We start from the raw sequence: 13,163 nt of genomic DNA, 5'->3' as shown, positions 1-13,163 counted from the left end.
ACCCATGATTTCCTCTATAAGAATTGCAAAACTGTTTTGTAAGTTGAAATGTGATGTCATTTTTTCCCTCTGAAAAGAGAGTAAGGCCTTCATTCGCTAATCAAAGCTTTTGCAATCACAAACTCTTGTGTAAAATGGTGGAATGTGATGTTAGGTGATAGAGTTGGAACCAGGATCACAGTCTATGAGCAACCACAGTTTCAAACTCCTGACCACAAAGCCTTAGAAGAACATTGGTAGGGAATTTGATAGATAATGTGTAACTAGCGACATTCACGTAATTGTCGCTGTGTCCTTGTGTATTAGTATTGCAGAAGTGTAGTTTGGCACCTGGATGGTCTTATCTGGTTTTGGATTAATTATTGCTGTTTTTAAAACTTCCTCTTCTTTTTAAATTATTGGCATACAAATTCAGGTGATACTGTAGAGAACAACAGAAAACAATGTATTTCACCTTATTTAAGGAACATGCCTTCAGAGATCCCATGTGACCTTTTTTTCAGGTTTACTTTATAGAGCAGAGGTCAAAATTTAGCTATGTGTTAGTACAGCCCAGTCAATTTTGTTTCCTGTGTGTTTTTTTATCCTTGTTCAGAAGTGACCACTTGTTTATGATACAGAAGGGAAGGCACTATCTTGCCATATATAACTAATTTTTGGTTTTGTGTCACAGTAGTGACAGTCAACACAGTGAGAATCAATTTCAAATGATTCCTCCAAACTAATACAAGTGGTTCATGACAGAGTTGTAAATAGAAACCAGATGTATGTATTTCCATGCCACCATTTGACTAGAAATGCTATGGAGAAACATTACAAAGAAAGAGAAGAACTTTACATAGATCCGTTGTCCAAATTAGATGATTACAAGACATAAAATATATGACTTTTAACACAGTGTTTGGCTCACAGCATCTGTTACAGACTCATTTATTTAGAATGTCTTTCAATTATTATTTTTGGCTGGAAAACAGAGCTTAAAGCAGGCACTTAAAAGCAAAACAAAACAAAAAAATCTTTTAAATTTACCCACTATTCTGCTCAAATACTTAATATCCAGTAGCAAATGTACATGCTGCTACAGAAACCATGTCTTTAAATCATCAACCTTTGGACATCTCCATTTTTTTTTCTATAGTTAGTCCCCTTAAATGCAATTAATCAAATACTACTCATGAAAATCACTTTGTTAGCAGCTCTAAGACTGTGTCCAGTATGGTAGCCACCAGAGCTCCAAGTGGCTGTTGAGCACTTGAAGTATAGCTAATGTAATCAAAGAACTGAATTTTAAACCTTAAAATTTTTTTACATTAATTTAAAATCAAATTAATTAAAAATCAAAGCAGCATGTTTTTTTATTAAACACAGCTTTAGTGTTTGTAGAAATACTTTTTCACTTTAACCATTGCATCATGACAGCTATTATTATATTGTAGTACTCATTTCTATTATTACGCATTAACTCATTACAAATGAACTCAACTTATTATATCAATGGATTGATTCATTTTCAATGCATTTTTTTTCTACACAGCAATTAAATTCTGTGTGTTCATTTGAATATTGTACCATGAGTTAGTCATACTTAGGTAAATTGTAATGGTAATTAAATTGAAATATGTGTTATTTTAATTATAATTAAAGTATTTTTCTAGTTTAATAAATATGGACAAATTTAAAAATTTAAAGTGGAGGCATACTGCTGGTGTACAATCAAGTGGAGATGCAGAAACTAGTTTGCTGTCATAAAGTTCACAATGAATGGCAATTGCAAATTGCTCTAGAAGGGCAAAATAAAATGTTTGTTTTGAAAAAAATAAAAAACATTAAAGTGAATAATTTTAAGAGACATTTTTAGCAAATAGATAGTGGATATGATAAAAAGTATTCTCTCTATTGTCGAAAAAAGAACTGATGACATTACCATCCAAAATAGGAACTAAATGTCCAACAAATAATTTTTTAATGATTTAACAGGTTCTGATTTGGTAACTTTGACCAGCTGTAGAATGGATGTCTTGGATTTTTGAAAAACCAAACAAAAGAAAAATGAGAATATTTTAGATAGATAGTAAAATAATTATTTCAGTTAAAGCAATTTTGTTAGAAAATTATGAAAAAAGGCATATATATATATATATATAGTTTACAAAAAGTAAGACTTACAATTAAGCCACCAAAGAATGCTTAGAATATAAAACATTTTTTATGTTATCAAAAATCAATTGATTCAAATTTGAAAAATTGCAAGTACTTTTCTTGGGAAGAGTCATTTGTAATAGGGGAGATACTGTATAATTAATACTTTGGGTATCTTTTGTCTCAAAACACTTGCATATTTATGAAGAAAAGTTATCAGTTTGTGACCTAAAAAAATTTATCCTATGATGTAGACATTTTTAAACATTTTGCACTTGCATATGAATAAGCTACACTTGAAATTCCAAGAGAAAGAAGTTTATTTATAACCTAGTTAGACAAGTACGTACCAAAATTTATGGTGAGTTGAACCATTTTAAAATAATGATTTTAAACATTTCATAATGATTTATTACGCAAAATATTTTAATTTTCAATGTAAAATGAGTGTAAAAACTATCAGAAAATTTAAATAATCAATTATTAGTAATAATGGAGTTAGAGTTTCTTATTATTTTTTAATGTGGCATCTAGAAAATTTTAAATTATAAATGTGGCTCACATTGTATTTCTGTTGGACACTGCTCTAAGAGATAGCAGTGTGCTTAAGCCTCACTTTCTCTTCTCAGTGAGCTTATAATGAGGGAGACAAAGGTATACCCAAGTCTAAAAACCTAGAAAAAAGGCACAGCAAGTAAATGAGTTTTTTGGTTTTTTATTTTTCCCTAAGTCCATCCTATCCTAGAACAAAGAGTCCTCCTGTTTCAGGGAGTCCTTGAGATACATTCTGAGAATGGATAACATCTGAATTTTGGGGAAAAACATGAAAAACGGGAACATAACGAGACCAGTGCATGGATACAATACAGTGACACATGTGCTGTTTAGATCAGATATTTTGTTTCAAAGGAGATAAGACAGCAAGAATGAAAGATTATAGACTAGGTTTTGACTTCTAATCTTGAAAATGCTACTGTATAAAGAATATGAACAGTACCCTGTTATCATTAGGGAGCAACTAAGAAATGTTGAAAGAAGAATGGTCTGCTCACATGATATTTTAGGAAGACTACCCTGGCATTAGTGTGTTGGGCGGATTAACTTGGAGGCCTAACATGAAGAAAGTGCTTCATTTTTGGCTTGTCAGTCAAGGTATCAATTTATGAACACATGGATTATGGTGTTTATAATGCACAAAAGAAGAAATAGATGTAAGAATTAGAAGTAGAGTTTGATTTTTTTTTTAAATAATTGAAAGATGTGTTTAAATAGGCCTTAGAGAGTGATGATATATCGGGAATCCAATACGGGACTCAGCCAAAGATGAGTGACAATTCCATTATGGCTGAAGTTAGAAAAAAAGGTGTATTTTAAAAATAGAGTAAATGCCAGCAGGTAGCTGAAAATATAAGACTTAGAGGAAATAGGTCAGTATCAAATACATATACTGGGAGTCTTCCTTAATGAGATGAGAGTTGGAATAGTGAGGAAAAACTTGTCCCCATGGGAGAAATTATAGGACCAATTAACAGACTGCAGATTGATTTTTAGGAATGTATTTATTTCGTGGCCAGAAGAATAAAGAACATCAGTTAATTAGATTTAGTGAAGTTGGAACAAGAGGAGGAGAAAAAAAGATTTGAGTACAGGGAGGTAAATGGAATGAAATAGCTGAGAAAGAGAACATAGTACAGAACATTGAAAAAATCTGAGATGAAAGATCTAAGAACAAAAAAAAAAGAGCAATGAAGGTGTAAATCATAAAGTTATTATGGAAGTTGTTATTTTGTACACTTAATTAAGGACATATATTATCTTCTCATAAAAAATAAGAATAATGAATTCTCCCAGGAGACACTAGCAAGAAGAGAATCTGATGCTTGGTGAGTTTACTAAATTCAAGGAATTATTATAGAAAAATTCCCTAACTTGCTAGATTGCTGATCTGGAACTCCTGAAGTGGTCATAGTTAGCATTTCTACTGTCTACCACATGAAAGTTTGTACAGAGCTCTGTTCCACACAGAACTTTAGGGACTTGGGCCAACAGAAGTTGTGTCATCTTGTAGCTTTACCATCAAGAAGATGTCACCTCTGCTGCTCTGGCATGAAATGACACAATAGGAAGAGAGGCTGTGGAATTAGATGCTTAAGCCGAGAGGTGGCAGATGTAACAAACACCTGCTACCTAATAGGTAGAACCAGTCACATGGTCCCAGCTGAATGAAAACTCAGAAATAGAATTGTCTGCTTACCTGGAAGGTAAAACAAAATGAAAAAAGTCAATATTGGTGATAAGTAGCAATATCTCAGATTTTAGTTCATTTAAATTAAGAAAAGATTGTTGGAGATCTTTGAGGATAACATTGTTATCTCAGAAATTTTGATGTACGCAGAAATGAGCAAAATGTAGTCACTGACTAGAAAACATTCACCTTAGTTGAGCTAAAATATTAATATAATAATAATAAAAAAGACATGTATATCCCTAACACATATATTTGACAATAAGAGACTGATTTAGTCATTTGGTGAAGATTTTACTTTAATGAGCAGTGTGCATATATAATAAGATAAATGTAGAAAGAATATGTCAAAATCACTCAAGACTATACAGTTTTATTATTCCACAGTGATCTTTATAAATTACCTTATTTATTTATGATCTCCATGCCTTATATTATTTAACATGTCTATCTGAAGTGTATGAATCCTTATACATGGGTTTTTTAATTTCTTTATGAATTCCTCATTCAATTTTTCATTCCAAAATAATTTTTAAAAGATTTGAAACAATGGCTTTAGAAACATCCAAATGAATGCATAAGCCTAGTAGCTCTATGGGACAGAAATAAAATCACCCAAATGAGGTAGTTCAATAAAATAAACATTTTCTCAGAATGATTTTCTTCTGTTGTGGTGTCAGCATATCTTTAGTAAAATGGGAAAGTATTTATGAATTAGACTGCTGAAATAGATGTTCACCGAATAGTTGTACTTCTGTGTTTACATTGTCATTATTAATGTAACATTCCTCCTCTCTGTTTTATGTAGAAAATGAAAAAAATTCATATACTTATTCATACACCATTTCCTAGTTCTTCAATAGATAAAACCGAAATTCAGGCAACAAATGGTCTTAAGAACTGAGTCAAAAGAGTATTAAGAACTGCTTGAATTTCCAACTTTACTTTTAAAACCCTCCCCACATTGTTTTTCCTTCACACCTCCCATATACTGCATTCTTTGAACATAGTATCCCTCCACTGAAATACTTACTTATCTGGACATTTTCAGATCCAGTAGCACTTTTATCTCAAAATCTCAGTACAGTTTTTTTCTCTGCAGCAAATCTGCTGTTTACTTGCTTGTTGTCTAACTTATTTAGTGGATGCTAAAGTTTTAAGAAGACAGGGACCTAATTTGCTTGATATCTCACTGTATACTCAACATTGAGCACAGTGCTTGGCATGTAATATTCATTGACTATTTTTAATAAAAAATAAAATGAAGAAGTAATTCATTAAAGAGTGGGGGCACCATTACTGGGAATACTGAGTGTGAGCTGAGTCAGTGAATCTTTAAAAATAAGGTAAATTTTGAGCATAATCTTAAAAGATACAGAGGCAGAAGATGAATAAGGAAGGGAGATGCAGGCAGCCAGGAAGGATGACAGTGCTACAGAAAGTCACATGCTAGAGAGACATCATTCTGTCATTCGGGGATTACACTGAGTGTCACCATCATAAGACAGAATTTGAAGTCAGTAATATTCCAAGTTTAAGATGTTAATGGGCCTCTGTCATTCTGCAAATTAGATAAAATGGACAAATTCTTTGAAATACATGAGTCATAAAACTGATGAACAAAGAAATAAAAAAACTTAAGTGTAATTAAGGAACTTGAGTAAGTAATTTAAAACTGTCCTACAAAGGAAGCTTCAAGCCTAAAGCTTCTCTTCTAATGACACCAAAGATGTAAGGAAGGGATAATGCTGATTCTGTGCAAACTCTTTCCAAAAATAGAGAAAGAGGAAATACTTAGGAACTCATTAGACAAGTAGTATTCTGAAACCAAAACCAGAAAATAAAATTATAAGAAAAATAAACTACATCCTAATATCCTTCTTAAAAACAGAAACAAGAATCATTAATACCATTAATAAAACATTAGCAAATCAAATACAACAATATATTAAAAAATGCCACACATGGCCACGTGTGATGTGTGTTTTATCCCACAAATACAAGTTAGTTTAATCAAAAATTAATCCATGAAATTTGCCATTTTAACAAAAATTTTAAAACTGTATGATTATCTCAATAGGTAAAGAAAAAGCATTTTAAAATACTCAACAACTAATCATGAATTTTAAAAAATCTCCAAACTAGGAATTAAGGGGAGGGAAACTCCATCAACCTAACAGAGTTCCCATTAAAACAATAAAAATAAAATCTCCAACTAATATCGCACCTAACACTAAAGCACTTGACATCTCCCCAAGATTGGGAAGAAATGCCTACTCTGTTTCTGTCTGGCATTTATTAGAGATCCTATTCAGTGAAATAAGGCAAGGAGAAAAAAATGCATGAAGATTATAAATAAAGAAATAGGAATTCCTATTAATGTCAGAATCAAAATAATATTGTCCAGTTTTACTACAGTATTTGACAATGTGGACCTTCCTCTGCAAACTTTCTGCATTTGTTAAAACCACTTAACAGACGTTTTCTGTTTTGTCTGATTTCTACTGTCTTAATTCATTTATTCAGTCAATGAACGCCATACACTACTCCAGGTACATAATGCAGGGGGTTTTCTTTTAGGAATGTATTACAGTTTTCTTCCCCACAGTAGGAATAGTTGTGTGATGAGAGTTTGGATAGTGATCAAGGTTTAGTTTAAGTTGTTACATGAATCAGACAGTAGTGGCAGGTGCATATGTGAAGAGGAGAAGGGTGGCTATTACCTACCTAGCGTGTGCATCCTGGTTACAGTCAGGCCAAGTCTTTCCTTGTCATCATACCAATCATGTTGGAATGTGACCCTGAAACCTGAGACTTTCTCTTCTCATTGTTCATCACTAGGAATTTTTAAAAAGGTCAGCACAGCTTTGCCATAATTCAGAAGGAGCCATACTGACTGCAACAAATCACATCTCTGCCAACAATATTAGTAATAATAAGTGACACATACTCTGTATGTATTACATACAGGGGATTCTATAAGACCTATACATTAGAGCTAAATGATAGTCTCAAAAACCGGAGAAGTCAGTTTTATCCCTTATTTTTCCCTTTTTACAAATAGAAAAGTGACACAGAAGGTTGGGGTAAATGGCAAAATTTGATCTATAAACAGTTTGTGTTTACCTTGAGAGCAAATGTGTGATAATAGGAAAATAATAAAATACTTCTACTTTGTTAACAGCACTCAAATTAATAAATCTCTTTCCATTATTTAATTGTCTATATCCAGACTGCTCAATTAAGATAAAACATGTGGGTGACCCATAGTTAATTATAACTTCTGTCCTTAATTTATTCAAGTTACTCTGGGAGTCATTCTAAAACAGAATGAACTCTGGAAATGATCATTTAAAAAGTCTTCTTCTCTCTAATCTTTAATAATTATCTCACTTAAAAAGTTTCTTTCTTCACCTTTTTTTTTTTTTTGAATCATCTTTACTATCTTTGGAAGACTCTACATGATCAAATTTATTATATGCCGGATGGTCTATAAAATTTTACTATTTAATAATTTTGAATCAAATTTTATAATTAAAACTGTTTACAATTTCAAGATTTATTAATTAATGAACAAAGACTTATTTCATATTGGCCCTGTTGATGTTCAATGGAGAACAGTAAATAAAATTTATTTTCATAAAAGATTATCAAGAAAAAAAGAAACAAATAATAATAATAATAAAGGGAAAATGACAGAGGAGAGATTATAAAGAAAATAGAAAATTTTGAACACTATTGTGTCAAAATATTTTACTTAGAAAAAATAATCAATTCCAAGAAAAACATAGCTTTCAAAAGTGACTCATAAGTAGCTTGAAAAGATTTATAACAAATTAAAGAAATTGAATACATCTTAAAATATCCAACAAATAAGTTTTAGATAGTTTAAAGTTTAGTTCACCAAACTACCAATAAATGGGTAATTTCTATAAACATAACTCATATTATTTACAAACTTTGCCAGAGAAAATAAAAAGAGAACACTATCATTTTGTTTTCTAAGATATACAACTGTGTTATCAAAATCAGATGAAGATGAGATAATCAATCTCATTCATTCATTTGGATGCAAAAAATACCCATTTGAGTTTATTCCAAAAGAGAATACTGCTTCAGTTGGGAGGAGATTTTGTTTACCTAATTTCCCACATTAGCAAATTGAAGGAACACCACACGTTAGAAGCATTTAAAAACTTCAAAACCACTTTATTTTATTTATTTATTTTTGTGTATGTGTGTGTGTGTGTGTGTGTGTGTGTATGTATGTTTGTATGTTGAAGTATAATCAGTTTACAAATATATCAATTTTGGTGTATAACATAATGCTTCAGTCATAAATGAATATACATATTCCACTTTATTTTTAAAATACTTTCTAACTAGAAATAGAATGGATCCCTAACACATTAAATGGTATCTATTACTGATATCAAAGTAATGGCAAAACATTTGAAGCTTTTTTAAAAAAATAGTAAATGAGAAAAAAATGGCCATTGTTCAAGATTTTGTTGACTAAAACAGATTTTAAAATATAAGGAAATATTTAAATATTTGAAAAGAAACTAAATTAATATTAGTCACAAATTAAATAATTTCCTACATAGGATACCACAAGAATTTAGCAAAAAAATCATTATGATTCATCAGGCAATTCACCAAGTGGCTCAAAATTAATATACCAAAGCCAACTGCATTTCTCAATGCTAGCAACCTAAAAATCTTGATGAGACATTTATAGAAACTATGCTTATAGAAATTAGACCAAAATAAATAGAGACAGATCACATACCTGAACAGGAAGACCCACTGCCATGAGTATATCTGTTATGTAATTGATTAAAATATTCAGTGATCTTTTTTAAAATTCTAACAGGGATGCTTATGGAGTTTGCCAAGATAACTATGGTGATGAGGATGTAGACCAAAAGAAACAATTACATACTACTAATGGCTATGGACTTTGTGCACGTACTTTAAAAATTCAGTGTGGCAGTCTCCAGTAGAGTTAAAATACATATATACTTTGCACCCACAAAATCCTAGAGAAACTGATGCCGTGTATAGCATATTACATCATCAAGAATGTGCATTGCAACTTCGTATTTAATAGAAAAAAAAAAAAACAACTAGAAATAATCCTAATGACTATCACTAGAAAAAAATAAGTAAATACCCTGAATTATAAGCATCTAAAAGAATAATATACAATGATAAAAATTAACGTATCAACCCTTCTCTAGTTAGCATGGCTAAATCACAAAAACACAGTATGATAGAAGAATACATACAATATGGTATCATTTATCTAAAGTCTACAAACCTACAAAACCTAACTACATGTCCGTAAAACATACAGAGTTAGGTAGGTTTTATAGGTGTGGGAGTAGGTTGAAGAGGGGGGACACATTTTAAGCAGAAGCACTGGGTAAATTCAGGAAACGTGTAGCAAATCGCAAGAATTGGGGGACAAAAATGTGTGCCTAGTTTTAGGGCATTCCCTCCCCATGACTAGAAATATCCCTCAGAAAATAAATACCTTATGTATGAGTCCTTACAAAGTATCTCATAGAGTTGAGCAGTCTCTTAGTTCCTTATTTTGAACAAAAAAAAAAAACTGGAGGAAAAGATATAATAGCTTAAAATTACCTCAGCCTATGATAGATGTAAACAGTTATGAAGTTCACCTGAGGAAATCAGCAAGCTAAGGACTGAGGGGCGATCATAATCCTACTGTGACTATCGACCAGGAACAGCAGTTCTTCCAGCCTCCTTTTTCATTCTAGAAGCCCCTCCAGAAATTATCTGAATGGGTCCTAAGAGAATATTAAAATTCCAGGAGCCATGGACTCTTATTTTAAAAGTGAAGGATTTTGAAACTTTATTTAAAATTTAGCCTCAATTTTGATGAACGAATATAAAAATGCAAATTTCAGTAACCATTGCAAATTGTTGTTTTGTGTGTTGCTAAACACAGGCTGGGAGATTTAAGTGGCATAATAAATTTAAATTTAAGTAAATTTAAATTCACAGATGATTCCTTGTTGATTATCTCTACTGCCTATAACTTGATTTCTTTTTTCAACAAAGAATGAAGAGAAATATCCTAGAGTTTGGTAAAGCTATTTGGATTTTATGCTTGCAGTGCTTTGAAAGAGTAAAATGTTGCATGAAAGATTTCTTTTTTTCTTCACGATGGCTGGATGGCAGTACATGAAGCTTATAAGTAGGCTATAAAGTCTTTGAAATATACATCTTTTTAAAAAAATATAAAAAGTTTAACTTATGTCTGCTAATTTTCTCCCAGATTATAGCATTAAACCATGCTTGTATAAGTGTTGGGTGACATATGGCTTCATTATTGCTATAGCTCTGGCTCAGGCCAGCCCTCATGAATCCCAAAGAATAAATATTTCTCACCCTATACTCTCAACTGGTACAAAGGTTTTTGAATCATCAGAAAAGACTTGGTTTTGCATCTTCTTTTACTTGAATTTTTCTTTTTAGCTTTCCCCAGGTATCCACGCTTGCCAAGCCTATTCAGAAAAGTACTTCAGCATTCCTGGACTCGTGGTGAACAAGCGGAGCCTCATTCCCTGTGATCATATAAAAAAGATGCTTTCATTTGCTGAACAGCGTGATGTAGGATTGTATCAACCACTGGGCTTCTCAGAGAAAGGTAAGTGTAGTTGCTACTAAATTAACCTTTCCTTAAAACAAAGCTAAATTGTGTTTTCTGGTGGCTAGTCACAAAACAGGTAAACTCTATGGCTCAGGGTAAGTGCCACCTGTTGATAATAGTTATTTCCTTATCCTCAGTTTCAATAAATTATATTGCCAAGATGTTTTAGCAAAGTCTTAAACATTATACCACAAATAATACTCATACATTAAATAAATAAAAGAGTTTATGTTTTGACATTAAAACTCGAAGTTATAAGCACACCACTATGTGCATTGTCTGATAAAATGTGTGATAGCAATAAATAGGTAAAATTTGCCAAGATACATGTTTATGTTGGTATATGCTTTCCTCAGATACTAAATTATATGTCTGTTTAAAGAGTAACAAAAACAAAAATTAATCAGATTTAATAATATAAAATTTTTATAAGAAATAAGTATTCAACATCTCTAGCTAGAAACAATAATTTGTATTCTGCTTTAATGTCTACTGCTTATGTGTGCAAAATAGATTACTTAAAGGCATTCATAGAAATAACCATGTTTGACAAAAGTCCACAGCCATTTTCTTGAAATTTATGGAGGAAAAGATGTGTTTCATGCTATTAAAAAAAATTACTATGATAATATTTACTTTGTTTCATTTCTTCAAGTTTCTCAGAAAACACTGGTAATTAATTTTGGAGGGTAAATATTATATGATCTCATTAATATTTATAAGCCATTTGTCATCTTCACTATGATGTGCCCTTGCTAAAATTAAGATGTATTTGGTCAACATAATAACTCTATAAAGAAATTTTTCAGAAAGGAGAAAAATTAAAATGGTTAAATGAAATATTATTTTCATGACATGATTATTTAAAGGCACTCTTGTGTCATACCCTTCAAAATGTACTTTATGCCAAGAGGTAAGATTATCTACAACTCTGGGTTCCATGATCCCCTGCTGTATATTGATTGAGTTCCACATGCGCCATATTCTCATCTTTCTACAGAGGAAGAATTATTTTACATTTTCTGTGGCTTTGACAGAAGATTTCACAGAATATAGCAGGATAAGTATATTTCTTCTCTCTTTCTCTTAATTAAGCTAGTTCCTGTATTTAATCTTTATCACTGTTACCAAACAATCAAGTCCCCATCAACCCAGATCCTCTTCTACTGACGATTGTTATGTCAGGATAAGAAACTAAACTGTTATATAGCATGTGTTGAATTAAATAAACACTTTATTGTCAGAGTCCTCTCCTATCTAAATTGTCTCTGTTGTGCACACTAAGTTTCAATGAAATTAAAAAAAAAACTTGCTTTTATTGTAATGTTTGAAGATCCTTTCCATAAAGTTGTTTTTATTGAATATCTGTTCTAACTGTGAATTGCCAAAAGCACAGTCAACTTGAAGAATATAGAACTTAGCAGCATAAAGCAGTAGAAATAAAGAAAAAGAAGATGGAGGAGATTTTGTCACTGGAATTTTTTCCAGAAATTTTTGGATATTTCTCTTTGCCTCAGAGTTACTAGAGCATGGCAGGAAATCTTTTGTTATTATTATTTTCATTTTTTCTTAATTATTATTCTGTGTTATCAAAACTTGGCTTAATTGATGAAGCAGGTTAGTTAATAGATTTTTTTTTAGAATGAGCAATTGCATTTAAGAAATGAGTATGAGAACCTTATGCTTATGTATGTAACATTTTTAATAAGTAATGTGGTATTTAACATATAATAAAGTGAAAAAGAACATGGATTTGAAGTTAGAGAATGCTAGTTTTGAATGCTAGAGTTGAAAACTTAGCAACTTATCTTTCAAGATATCTGATCCTTACTTATATGTGAAAATGTGGGCTCACATGATTGTGAATGTTATTATGTGTTCAAAGAACTTAGCACAGTAACTGGCATAAAATAAGCACATAATAAATATCTCTTATTATTATTGCACCTGTAAAATTTAGTGAGAAGACAAAATGTCCATAATTGAAAGGCATGATTTAGGAGACAATAACAAACTATACCTAGAGCTATGTGGGAACCCTGAGAATCTAAAAAAAATGACACAAATGAACTTATTTACAAAACAGAGACAGACTCA

At 31.4% G+C, this 13,163-nt stretch overlaps 1 long non-coding RNA gene across 1 annotated transcript in view; it reads left to right on the top strand.

Annotated features, from left to right (window-relative positions):
- The window catches only part of LOC116149166 (uncharacterized), an 81,159-nt gene extending 70,102 nt beyond the window's left edge, over positions 1-11,057 (top strand). Inside the window, exon 5 of the long non-coding RNA XR_004132798.2 lies at positions 10,892-11,057. This is a non-coding gene — a long non-coding RNA (uncharacterized LOC116149166). The remainder of the gene's footprint in view (positions 1-10,891) is intronic.
- Positions 11,058-13,163: the final 2,106 nt, after the last annotated feature.

Source organism: Camelus dromedarius, chromosome 22 (genome assembly GCF_036321535.1).
Source record: "Camelus dromedarius isolate mCamDro1 chromosome 22, mCamDro1.pat, whole genome shotgun sequence".
Classification (NCBI taxonomy): domain Eukaryota; kingdom Metazoa; phylum Chordata; class Mammalia; order Artiodactyla; family Camelidae; genus Camelus; species Camelus dromedarius.
Note: the sequence above shows the minus strand (reverse complement) of the source record. Positions and strands in the feature narration are given on the sequence as shown.